The following is a 13,923-nucleotide window of genomic DNA, read 5'->3' as shown; positions in this document are numbered from 1 at the left end:
TGAGATTCTAATTTTCTGATTATTAGAAATAAAAATATGTTTATTATATGCTAAGACAATAAAAGAATACTCTTTTAGGAGAAAGATCATAGGATATCTACCACACATCCAAAAAATTTGGTGTCTTTATATTAAATGTCTGTATTGTTAATTCTTCTATCCCAGGAATATAGATCATTATAATTATAGGCCTACTTTAGTTGGATTTCTGAGTATATGGACCCCTCTTTAAGGAGCAAAAGAAACCACCTTACTGTGGTAGACTATATTACTGTTTACCCATAATTTTGGTGCTCCTCTGTATGGTGTCTGTGTCTATTGGAAGATTATACATCTCTGCCCTGTTGCACTCAGAAGTGCCCATGTGACTTGCTTGGCCAATCTAATGTGGACCACTTCTGAGCAGAGGCTGTGAGAGCCAGCTTGTGTGGTTCACAGTGCCACAATGAGACTTCTCCATTAGACTGAGACCCAAAGTTAAATTGAGTCAAAACAGTAGCTGGCCCTCATTGGACAAGCAGAAATAAGGGAGAAACAAACCTTTGTTGTTTTAAGCCACCGAGGTGTTTACAGCCATTTACCGCCACAGTATAATCTCGCCTATCATGACTGATACTCACCCACTCCCATTTGCCACTGCAAAACTCTCTAGGGAAGAGGCAGCCACAAAATAAATTTCTAGTGGTGATAAACAGTAGACTTAGAATTTAATATAATAAAACCCATATGCATTACAAACTCTCAACCTTCTTTTCTCTCCTGCTGGCTAGAACACAAGCCCTCTTTTCCATGCTGGGATATTTCGGATAGCCCTTCGGGCCAGTCTCTGTGCTGCCTATATTTCTTTGAGTAGTCTGCCATAACAAAATACCATCTATTGGGTAGCTTGAACAACATTAATGGGTGCCTGACATGCCAAGGAAGAACTGGTGGAGGTGGCTGTGAAAATTTTAGTAACTACACACAACATTTCCCTTTAAAAAACAACAAAGTTGCCTAGATTTGAAATGAAAGTCTAATTGTGCCTAGTACTAATGTACAATTAAAGTAACTCCTTGTTTTCTTTTCAACTGTGTTTACTTTTTTAGAATGAATGGAAGTTTCAGATCTTATATTGGGTTCCCTTGGAAACAGATTCTGAGACAAGGAGTTGTATGCAGAAGGATTTGCAGGGAGTTGTCTTGGGACTCAGTTGCCCTTGAGGAAGGCAAGATTGGTTAGAGTGAGAAGCTAACCAGCAACATGGTTGCAGCTGAGGCTTCAGCTCATCGCTTGAGGAGCCCTGGAGGTGGGAAAGCCCTTCATAATTATATCACATGGAGGCAAAAGGTCTGGCCGGCCTTCATAACCCTGCATCAACCAGTCATGGCTGTGGGATGCCCTCTGGATAGGGGCATAGCCTTGAGCAAGGCATAACCCTGTGGCTGGGGACAATGTTCAGTGAGGGACACAACTGTGAGTTGCCAGTGGCTGATATTAGCAGATGGGGGAATAAGTGCACTAAGTGCTTGGGGGAATGGCCCCCAAGAGAAGATCTGGGTCGGGTGCTGTAGAACCCATTGCAGCCAACCCTTGCACCATTCATATTGACTTGCTTCTTTTCAAAAAATGTTTTTTTGATGTGGACCATTTTTAAAGTCTTTATTGAATTTGTTAACAATATTTCTTCTGTTTTATATTTTGTTTTTTTGGCCGCTAGGCATGTGAGATCTTAACTCCCTGACCAGGGATTGAGCCTGCAACCCCTGCATTGGAAGGTGAAGTCTTAACCACTGGACCGCCAGGGAAGTCCCTGACTTGCTTCTTATAGTAAGTTTGCCCCACTTCAAAACAGCTTTCATGGGATTCTGGTTGGTCTTGTGTTCTGGGGGGTGAGGATAAGTGGGGCTACTCCTGCTTCCAACCCTTGGTCTCCTGAACCCATGTATTCTTCCAACTGTGACATTGCTTCACACAGTGGTCATTGATTTGGAAAGGCACTCAATCCTTTCAGTTTATTTTCTCTTAATTGGCACCTCAGCTACATCTTTAAGAGGCCATTCTGCTGCTCAGGCTGATGGCTTCTGGTGGTGTGCAATGTGAAAAGACCAATGGATGCCATGGTTATGTTCCCATTGCTCTACCTTCTTTTCTGGAGAGTGAATCCCTCATTCTGAGGCAATGTTATGTGGCATCCCAACACTCCGGTAGATCAAATGCTCTGCAAGTCCTTGGCTGGTGATTCTGGGCCAAGGCTCTGCAGGAAGGAAAGATAAACTTACGTCCGAAATACGTGTTGATCTCAGTCAATGTAAATTGCTGCCTCTTTCAGGGTGAAAATAGTCATTCTCTGTGAGAGATGGTGTCAGTTCAGGGGGCTTAGCTCTGCTGCTGGCAGGTTGGACATTCAGCAGTGGCAGTAGCTAGATCAGTTTTGGTAAATGGAAGTCCATGCTGTTGGGCAGAACCTCCATCCCTGCCACCATGGCTGTCAGTCATGAGCCCATTGTGTCAGCACTGGGACAGATGATGTTGGAGGCTGGCTAATGGTATGTGGCCAGTCATTCTGTCTGCTTGGTTGTTTAGTTCCTTTTCCATTGTAGATGATCTCTGTCAGGTGGTAGCATATGATACATTGATACTTCTACTCATTCCCATAAGCCCATATGTCTCTTTCTAAGCTCTTTTGACCCTACTACTCTAATCTTTCTCTTTCCAGTTCCCTGACCAACCAGCCAAGCTGTGGCCACTCCCTATGGATTCATATATATTCTTACCTCAGGTCACTTCTTTTTCCACATACAGCGGGTGACTGGGTACATTGTCTGGAATGCTGCACAATGGGAGGACTTTCCTATCTTTCAGAGCCATTACTAAGCGGTGACATAAATCAGCAGCAGACTCACACCAACATACCAAGCTGTGTTAGTCCACTCAGGTTGCCATAACAAAATATCACAAACTGCGTAGCTTGAACAATAGAAACTTATTTTCACAGTTTTGGAGGCTGGAAGTCTGACATCAGGGTGCCAGCATGGGCAGGCTCTGGTGAAGGCTTTCCTGGCTTGCAGACAGTTACTTTCTTCCCTTCTCACGTGGTGGAGAGTGAGGAGGCAAGTTCTCTGATGTCTCTTCTTACAAGGGCACCAATCCCATCATGGGGGCCCTACCCTCATGATCTCATCTAAATCTAGTTACTTCTCAAAGGCCTCATCTCTAAATACCCTCACACTGGGGGATAGGGCTTGAATATATGAATTTGGGGGAGGATACATTTCAGTCCATAGCACAAGCCAACCCACCCATGAACCAAGATCAGCCTGGTTCCCTCCTTCTCCAGCTGGTAATAAGCCTCCCCTCTTCCTTCATGTAGCCATAAACATGAACTGAAGTAGAGAGGTTCTGGGCCTTCTGTCTCTGCTGCTTACTTGTACCCCTTGCTGCTTTGCCTGGTCCTTCTCCCTTATGATGGATTGCTCACCTTTGACAGAACCTGTTTCACGACGGGCAGCTCCGGCTGCATGGTCACTTGCTGTTCCATGCTCCATCTCTACTAAGATGAGATACTCCGTCCCAGCTAAGGCCTAGTAACATTCAAGTAGCTGCTTTTGAATTGTGCATAGTGCATGTGTTACCCATAATGATGACAAATGACTTTTTTAAAATGTAATTTAATGATTCAGAAAATGGCTTTCCATTACCTTCAAGATAAAGTCTCCACTCACTCTGTACAGGAAATCCAAGGCCCTCAAAGACCCAGTTCCTGCCAACTTTCTGTCCTTATCACTCTTACCACGTGCAGACGTAAGTGCTGTGTTCTAGCCCTGCAATTTCCACATAATCCGCACACTTATGAATCAGGGTGCTGGGAGGAAACAGATGATACACACAAAAGGGGTAATTGAAGAGTTTATTAGACTATTTACAAAGGTGTGGACAGGGTTTAAGGGAAATAAGAATGGAAGGTCATTACGCTTCCAGGCCGGAGGGGCCAATGTGAGGGAACTGTCCCCAGGACCTAGAATGAGATGGGTCATCCTGGAGAGCTGGAGCTGTGGCCTCCCTGCTGCTGTGCAGGGAGGGAGCTGGGGGGCTGAATATGGGAACTTTGTCTCCCACTTCCCTCCACTGTGCACCTGCTGTATCCCATTTGGCTGAACTCAATTAGAAGCCAGAGGGCAAGGGAACCCTGAAGATGCATTCTGCAGAGGCCAGTCCCAGGGCACAGAGCAGAGTAAACAGGGGTGGAAAGTGGATCTGGAGAGGCAGTGCAATGTGAGCATATGCACTGCACTTCATCACTGAGCCTCTGCACTTGCTCTTTCTTCTGCTTGAAAGGCTCACCTGACCCCATCCCCCTTCCTGTTCCTTGTTCACGTAATAAACTCATTCTCAACCATCAGGACTCATGTCCAGCCTTTCAATTTGAATAGCAACCTGTGCAGATTTCAGTTCTCGCATGGAGCACATTGCATTGTAATTGTTGATTACCTGTCTATCTCCCTGACCAACATGGGCATTCATCCACTACAGCAGCTGGGCCTTTTGTATCTTTCTATTCTTAGAGCGCAGCACTGTGCCTGCACCTAGTGGGTGCTCATTAGTTATATATTGACGAGTCTCTTTATAGTCCTGAAAGTGGAAGGTCCTTTCTTTTTGTAGCTCTTTTAAATGTAAACTGCAAAAGCTTAGTTACTTCAGGGGAACAATATTCCCTTAATTGGGAACAGCAATTCCCAATATTGTTGTAAAGTTTTAAAAACCCTTTCCTAGTTAGGGAACAAAGCCACTTACCCAGCATCCCATCACTAGTGAGAAGTGGGTAGAATCAAGGTCTTCTGCCTCCTAATTCACTGCTCTTTGCTCTCATCACTAGATGTCCTCAAATGAAAGTGAGTGTATCAGGTGGCCCTGTGGAGGTGGCTCACATAACTTTAACAGGTGGCAATCTCAGAGGGACGATTTGAAATGAATGAGGTTAAACGCCTGGTTGAAGAAAATAACCCCTTAACAATTTTTTTTACTTTCAGAACTTCGCTGGGTCATTAAGAATTGAATTCCAAGAAAGGGAATATCCTGTTAGATGGACCAGATTTTTTTCCATTTTTCTTTCCAAGGTGAAAACATGTAAGCTGCTCAAGGTCAGGGACCAAGCCTCCTTTACGTTTGTCTTCTGTCAGCCTTAGATCAATGTGTCAGAGGAACGGCACATCATACAAAACAACCAGATGAGGTCAATCTAGCAATGCTTTGTGTGACTCCCAAGATGTTTACTTTGGTTACCTGTACACTCAGAGTGGAGTAGGGTGGAGTGGAGTGCAGTGGCCACTAGTGATTCGATGCTCAGCATCCATCTCTCCTTCTGACAAAAGCATCCTGAATTTCCTGTGAGAAATTACCTCTCCTATTTCCAGCTTTGTTTTTTGGATGGAATTGACTTCAAAGCCCAGGTTGAGGGTGATTGGCTAATTAGCATATCACACTCTCTTGGTCCCACGATCAGTTCAGAAATGAGCCAATGATGTGCAATGATACAGTCACTAAGAATCCTGGGGAAGAGACTCTTTCTTTCCCCTTGCTGGACATTGTGCTGGAGCTGCTGCAGCCATCTGTGACCCCCTGGGGTCAGAGGTCAGAACTAGGACCAAGGAAGTGGAGACAGAAATGGAGGGAGTGGGAACCATGTCAAATGTGGTGACATCGTTTGAGTCCTAGATCAAGTTGCACCTGAGCCACGCATTAATGTGAGCCTGCATCCCTAGTCTTTTTTTTTTTTTTTTTTTTTCGGTACACGGGCCTCTCACTGTTGTGGCCTCTCCCGTTGCGGAGCACAGGCTCCGGACGCGCAGGCTCAATGGCCATGGCTCACGGGCCCAGCCGCTCTGCGGCATGTGGGATCTTCCAGGACTGGGGCACAAACCCGCATCCCCTGCATCAGCAGGCGGACTCCCAACCACTGAGCCACCAGGGAAGCCCCCTAGTCTTTCTTTAAGCCAGTGTGGGTTGTGCTCACGGTGGTAACTGGCATGTTGAGGGAAGCAGCATTTGTGAGTGAGAAGGAAAGGAGGGTTTCCTGTGGCCTCGCAGGTTAAGCCAGGGAAATGGCTGGGCCGTGGATGAAGTCATGTAGCAGAATAACTCAGGGAGATTTGCAAACCACTCTTGCTCTCCTCTGTACCAGGACCCATTCTAGAATCACTTGGAGTGTGTGTGTGTGTGTGTGTGTGTGTGTGTGTGTGTGTGTGTGTGTAAAGTTTAAAAGCCCTGTGCCAGGGATTCTGATGCAAACTAGTCCAGTCACTGGACCCCTTGGACTAAGAGTAGGTCTGATTTGACTGCCTGTACCCCTACCCTGAACATAATGCCTTGTTAGTTCTATGGGATCAGTGTGTAACTGAGGCCCCAACAAACCCTACTTGCTAACTTTATTTAGGGTATCGAATACTCAGCCCTCTCCCAGGCCTTTGGTGGTGCTAAGCAGTTCAGTTTTCCTTTCCTCGGGGAGAACCACCTTGTCTTTCACTTCCCTTTTTCCCCCATCTCTCCTCTTAGGACCTTATTCAGGTTTATCTCTTAGGTTCTATGAACTCATCCAGCCACAGAACTAGGAATTAAAGGTGTGAATTCATAATACAGTTCCTACTGACAAGAACTGATTACAAGGATGCGGAAACACAAAAGAATAGCTATTTAAAGCAATGAGTGGGAAGTGAGTACTGGGAAACAGGGCTTTGAAGCCTGGAGGTTTGGTCCCTTTCCCCCTCCTCCCACAGTGTTGACACACCACTTCTCTTTTCTTTCTCTCTACAGATTATACTTGGTTAAGATTTTTGTAACGCAGTTTGGCATGATGCAAAGCCAGTTCATTCTTCTTGCACTTAGCTGACCCATCAGAACCAAAACACTGTTTCAAGGAACAGAGGAAGGGATGTGTTCTTGTACCACAAAAGTGAAAGCAGGGTGAGTCAGAAAACAAAATCGTGAGCATAGCATCCTCTATTGAAAATGCACAATTAAGTAACCAGGTTCTTGATAGAGAACGGCTTCCAGGCTGCCTCCTGCGTGGTAGACGTGGTGGTGGCTGCTGGGAGACTTTGTGCCAGCTGAAGAAAGTACACGGAGAACGCAGAGAAGAGAGAAAAGTGATTACAGATAATCACTTCTCAGCTTCTCCGGAGAGGAAGTCTCTGAAGCTCCAGAGCATCTCATTTTCATATTGGAAAAAGACTTCACAATAGTCTCTAAGGTGACCTAGCAGGACGTTTGAATTGATCCCATCCATGAAAGGTGTCATTAGATTTCCTGGAGAATGGTGGATACTCCACAGGTCTCGCTAAAGTGCCTTGAAGCAGGAGAGCTGCCAGGTGGGCCGTGAGTACCTAGGAAGGTGGAGGAGGTCCTGTCAAACTTCGCACTTTGTTCTTGGAGCTCCCCCAGGGCACGGTAGTAGCAAACACAAGCAGTGGGGATCGCTGAACACCATATATGAAGTAATAAAAATGACAAAAGGCCAAAATGCCTTAGTAGAGTCCTCTGACTAGAGTTAGATTCATCGATATTTCTTGGCTGTCTTCTCCACCAGATCACCTACAGGTTAGCAGCCACAACAAGAGCCAACCTACGGCATGGGCCATTGCCGGAGGGTGGATCTGCTCTTCTTCCTGAGACAGGACCAACTGTTGGTCCATTAGTTATAATGCATGGCTGTGGTGGGGGGAAGCTAGCAGGCAATTTATCCCATCTGGGGAAAGAACGTCCAGAAATACTTAATCCCTGCAGTAGACAGGTCATAGTTTTGTTTTGTTTTGTTTTTTTATAAATTTATTTTATTTATTTATTTATTTTGGGCTGAGTTGGATCTTCGTTGCTGCACGTGGGCTTTCTGTAGTTGCGGTGAGCCGGGGCTACTCTTCATTGCGGTGCGTGGGTTTCTCACTGCAGTGGCTTCTCTTGTTGCGGAGCATGGGCTCTAGGCGGGCAGGCTTCAGTAGTTGTGGCACGTGGGCTCAGTAGTTGTGGCTCGTGGGCTCTAGAGCGCAGGCTCAGTAGTTGTGGTGCATGGGCTTAGTTGCTCTGCAGCATGTCAGATCTTCCCAGACCAGGGATCGAACCTGTGTCCCCTGCATGGGCAGGCAGATTCTTAACCACGGCGCCACCAGGGAAACCGCCAGGTCACAGTTTAATAGTACTTTTTTTTTTTCTTTAAGGGGCTGGGGAGTGACCTTGAAGGACACTTTTCTATTTTTTTTTTTTTTCAAAATTTATTTATTTTATTTATTTTATTTTTGGCTGCTTTGGGCCTTCATAGCTGCACAAGGGCTTTCTGTAGTTGCGGTAAGTAGGAGCTACTCAATTGCGGTGCGCGGGCTTCTCATTGCAGTGGCTTCTTTGGTTGCAGAGCACGGGCTCTAGGCACGTGGGCTTCAGTAGTTGCGGCACACAGGCTCAGTAGCTGTGGCTCGCGGGCTCTAGAGCACAGGCTCAGTAGCTGTGCCGCACGGGCTTAGTTGCTCCGCGGCATGTGGGATCTTCCCGGAGAAGGGCTTGAACCCGTGTCCCCTGCATTGGCAGGTGGATTCTTAACCACTGCGCCATCAGGGAAGCCCCTATTTTTTTAAATTTTAATTTATTATTATTATTTTTTTGCCACGCCAGAGGCTTGTGGGATCTTAGTTTCCAGACCAGGGATTGAACCTGAGCCCTCAGCAGTGAAAGCATGGAGTCCTAACCACTGGACAGCCAGGAAATTCCCCAGTAGTACTTTTTATATCATACTGCATTTAGCTTGTATATTAAGATATAGAGTACCCAAATACAAGTCCCTTCAAAGTTGAAACTATGTCTCATTCTGTTATTTCTTTGTTTTGACTCTCAAGTGATTTCATTTTCCTTTTTTGTGTTATTTGTACTTTCTAATTTTCTAAAATGAGACTATATGAAATACATCTTTTTTTGAAAAAAAGTAAAGACATAGTAAGTGATTTCTTTATTTACTTTATCACATATCATAAATTCCATACCATAAAATTTACCTTTTAAAATGCAGTTTAGGGATTTTTGTTAAGTAGTTTTTCAACAATCTCCACTATCTAATTCCAGAAACATTTTTGTCATCCCTCAGAAGAAACCCTTGCACGCATTAGCAGTCACTCCCCCCAACCTCCACTCTCTGGCAACTACTGATGTGCTACTTAGGACCCCATGGTTAACTAATCAAAGCCATAGTTCTCTGTGGGTCAGACTATTCCAATGACTGCTTTTCCTCTGTTGTCCATCATGGAAACCGTGTCCACCCTGCCTTTGGAGATTAAGTGCCACCATTTTGCTGGCAATATTTATCATCCTGAAGCAGCTGGCTTGATAGAATAGTGGAATGGCCTTTTGAAGACTCACTTGCAGCACCAGGTAGGTGATAATACCTTGCAGGGTTAGGAAATGACCTCTAGGTTTCTGTATATGCTCTAAATCAGTGTCCAATATATGAGGCTATGTCTCCCATAACCAGGATTCATGAGTCTATCAAAGGGTAGAAATGTGAGTGGCTGGTACTCTACTAGCAAATTTTTTCTTTCCATCCCTGTGTCTTTAGGCTTTGCTGGTCTAGAGATGTAAATTCCAAAGGGAGGGATAGTTCTACCGAGAGACACAACAATGATTCCATTGAGATGGAAGTTGAGACCATCACCTGGTCACTTTGGGGTCCTCATTTCTGCAAATCAGTAGGCAAAGAATGATGAGTGATCCTGATTACCAAGGAGAAACTAGGCATCCATTACACAATGGTGGTGAGGAAGAGTATGCCTGGAATCAGGAAATCCCTCAAGGGTGTTTCTCTGTACTACCATGCTCAGTGATTAAAGTCGATGGAAAACTACAACAACCCAATTCAGGCTGGACTGCTAATGTCCCAGGCCCTTTGGGAAAGAAGTCCTGGGTCACCTTACCAGGTAAAGAACCATGTCTGGTTGAGGTGCTTGCTGGGGGCAAAGAGAACATGGAATGGAAAGTAGAAGAACGTAGTTGTAAATACTATGACCAGGTGACCAGTTGCAGAAACGAGGACTAATTGTGATAAGTACTTCTTCCTTAATTTTTATGAATATGTTGTATATATGTTAAGCAAATATTTTGTTTTCTTCCCTCTCTTATCCCCTTATCATCAAACATAAGATGTATTTGTAAAAGGTAAATTTATATCACAGTATTTAAGTTATAGAATATCAAAGGAGAAGAGTGAACAATACCTAAGGACTTTGCATGCTCTTCTAGAGAAAGGATTAGTGTGATTTTTGTTGTACACATGATAATTGTATCATGTCAAGAAGTATGACTTGTTACTGTTTTTATCTGGAGATTAAGTATGGTTTAAAGAGGTGCGTTTGGGTGCCATGTTGACAAGGCGTGGACTGTGATGGTGTTTTTGACATGTCACCTTGACTAGGCTAAACTTTTCAGTTATTCAATAAGAAAGACCCTAATCTAGGTGTTGCTGTGAAGATATTTTTTAGATATGATTAAAATCCATGATCAGTTGGCTTTAAGTTAAGTTTAAGGATTTTTCCCTAGATAATCTGGGTGGGTCTGATTCAGCTGAAAGGCCTTTAAGAGCAGAGCTGAGGTTTCCTGAGGAAGAAGAAATTCTGCCTGTGTACAGTGGCTTCAGCCTGTGCCCCAGAGTTCCATCCTGTCCTTCCTTATGGCCTGTCCTATTGATTTCAGACTTGTGTAATCAGCCTCCACAATTGTGTAAACAATTTCCTTGCAATAATCTATGAAAATATCTTTCCTACTGGTTCTGTTTCTCTGGTTGAACCCTGACTAAATGAACCTGGCTGAAATGATGTTTACAAAATGTTAACAATGATTATTTCTCAGAGATAGGATTGATTTTAGGTGATATATATATTTTTTACTTTCTCCTTTGTTTTTTCCCGTAATGCTCAAGCGTTTTAAAAGAACATTTTAAAACAAAGACAATAGTTAAAAATCAACATTTTTAATAAAAATGATGGGTTAAAAATGTATAATTTCACAATATTATCTAAAGCCTAATTCCATTTACAAAATACAGAACTCTAGCAAGTTTTTATAAAACTTAGAATTTCTAAAAACAACAATTTGAAAATCCCTTTGAGGAATTCCCTGGCACTCTGGTTAGGACTCTGTACTTTCACTGCCAAGGGCCTGGGTTCAATCTCTGGTCAGGGAACTAAGATCCTGTAAGCCTCGAGGGGCGGCCAGAAAGAAAGAAAAAGAAAATCCCTTTGGTCTTTTCCACAGAATTCAACAAACAAACAAAATTCACCTATGCTATAATCTACCCGGTTTTTGTTTGTTTGTTTGTTTCTTGAATGTTAATGAGCCCAGGGATAATATCTTACTCTTCCTTAGTTCTGTTGCTGTGTCAAAGGGCTGTCACATATATAGGTCCCTGTCACATATATATACACGTCTTAACTTCCCTTAACTTTTTTCCTAGTAATTGCCAAAAGTATCCTCTTTACCCTTTCAAACTAGGATATCAAGCACTTTAAGTTTAAAACATACCAAACATTAAATTGTTATGTGCACATTTTCTTTATTTTATTTATTTATTTTATTTATTTATTTTTTTGCGGTACGCGGGCCTCTCACTGTTGTGGCCTCTCCCGTTGCGGAGCACAGGCTCCGGATGTGCAGGGACAGCGGCCATGGCTCACGGGCCCAGCCACTCCGCGGCATGTGGGATCTTCCCGGACTGGGGCACGAACCCGTGTCCCCTGCATCGGTAGGTGGACTCTCAACCACTGCGCCACCAGGGAAGCCCTTCTTTATTTTATTAAAAATAGATAGACAGTACTTATTTTTATGGAGTTAAAATAGCTTTGCACTTATCATCTTGTACTTTGCTCTTTATTAATAATATTTCAAAGCCACATAACCTTGAGTCAACACAATCCATAAACTTGTCTTTTTAATGATTATAGAGCAGTCCATCATGTAAATATGCCACAGTTTGCTCATCCATAGCTCTATTTTTAGACATTTGGGCTCTTTCCAGTTTCTTTCTATTATAAACAATGTGACTGTGAAGGCTTGTTTAGACCATTGGCTTTTAAAATTATCTCTTGGGGGTCATTTCCTTAGGTCTAAATTCCTAAAGATGAATTCTTTGGGAAAAAGACATGAACATTTTGTTACCTGTTGCCAGATTGCTTTTTCAAAAATACTGAAAGAGTTTTACAGCATCACCAACAATACGTTTCCCTGAAGCCACATCCGCATTGGATTGTTAATATTCTTATTTATTTTTGCTAGTTTACTAGATATACAGTGGCATCAAAGTTGCTTTGAGGTGCTGTGGAATAACAGCCTTAACGTTCTTAGAAGCTCTCTTGTTGGGGTCTGCATGTCATGCCCTTAAAATTTTTAGAAGTATTTTTTGTCTGGCTTAAGGGTCTCTCGGGTACAACTTCAATCTATCTAAGGTCTTTGCAAAAGATCTTGGAGCTGCACCTTTGATATGAATTTTACACTGAAGCTATGTTTTACTGTCAACGCCCTAGATTTGATCTTTGCCTTAAGGCCATTTCTTACTTTGAAAATACTTTGCTGCCTAGAAGATTTCCCTGGACTGTCTCTATTTCTTCTAAATTCTGCTCAAATAGTTCTTTATTTAGCTCATTCCTTTCTTCTTGTATTTTATCATAGCATAGGAAACTAAAAGAATCCAGTTGACACTTTCAACATTTTGCCTGGAAATCTCCTTAGCCAGATGCACAAGTTCATGAGGCACCCTTTCTATTTGTGTTGTTACCCCAGGCAACAGTTTCAATAAAATCTCTTCTGGTATACACATGGCTTACCCCTTGCTCCAGCAATCAGTAGCAATCTCCTCACTGCTCTGCCAGCCTTCACTAATAGCCTTTTTGAAAGTCTTCAGGCCTCTATCCACCTTCTGCTCCCAAAGCCAGTCCTACATGCTCTAGGTTTTTCTTATGCAGCATTGCATTACTAGGTGCCAATTTTTGTTTCAGTTATCTATCACTGTGTAACAAATCAAAAAATCACCCCAAAACTTAGTGGTTTAAGACAACCACCACTGTATTTTGCGTGTGTGAATTTGGTGGTTGATTGATCTTAGCTGGGAGGTTGCTTTCTTCCATGGGGTGTTATGGGGCTGCAGAGGCTAGACTGGGCTGGCCTGTCCAAGACGGTTCATTCATATGACTGGTAGTTGGTGCTGGCTGTCAGCTGGGAGCTCAGCTGTAGCTGTCAGAGGACCTGGTTCCCCTCCATATAGCCTTTCCATGTGGCTCGTTTGTACAGTATGGCAACTGAGTTCCAAGAGGAAGGAAGTAGAAGCTTCTAGCCTTAAGGCCTGGGCTGAGGGGTCCCAGAATATATTTCTACTGCATTCTGTTCATCAGAGTCCTAGGTTTTTCTTAGATTAGAAAGAAGGAAAAATAAACTCCACTGCTCAGTGGAAGAAAGGCCCAGGGAGTGGAGAAAGTAATGTATCATCTTTGGAGTCTGTCTATCAGGCCAGAGTGACGGGATCATTTATCAGCTTTTCTCAGGAGTGTTGTGGAAGGAAAAGACACCCATTACTCGTTCTGGGTTCTATTCTAGCCATTGTGGATATAATGGTGAATAAGACAAAATCCCTGCTCTTGTGCAGCTTACACTCTAGCGGGGGGAAATTTAAAAAATATATATATATATTTAAATAAATAAGAAAAATAGAAGGCAGTTAGTGGTTGTGGGTTGAATTGTACCCCCCACCAAACCCTCTTTACGTGTGTCATTCCCAATAAACAGGAAGTGCCTCCCAAGACCATTCATCTTCGGTCTTATAGAGGTCTCCAATTCATTGACCCCATCGCTATCAAACATCCCATCACGACCTCACTTCTTTTCTTATCCAGGTCAGACACCGAAGTTCATTATTTCAAACTCTCCTCC

The 13,923-nt window shown here is 43.4% G+C and overlaps 1 long non-coding RNA gene across 1 annotated transcript in view; it reads left to right on the top strand.

The window, feature by feature from the left end:
• Nucleotides 1-13,923, top strand: part of LOC308630100 — a 48,790-nt gene that overhangs the window by 21,767 nt on the left and 13,100 nt on the right. The window contains exon 2 of the long non-coding RNA XR_014017758.1: nucleotides 1,700-1,809. This is a non-coding gene — a long non-coding RNA (uncharacterized lncRNA). The remainder of the gene's footprint in view (nucleotides 1-1,699; nucleotides 1,810-13,923) is intronic.

The sequence above is a fragment of the Mesoplodon bidens genome, assembly GCF_964165515.1.
Source record: "Mesoplodon bidens genome assembly, chromosome: 16".
Lineage (NCBI taxonomy): Eukaryota > Metazoa > Chordata > Mammalia > Artiodactyla > Ziphiidae > Mesoplodon > Mesoplodon bidens.
The sequence above is the reverse complement of the archived record's forward strand: the minus strand, read 5'-3'. Positions and strand labels throughout refer to the sequence as shown.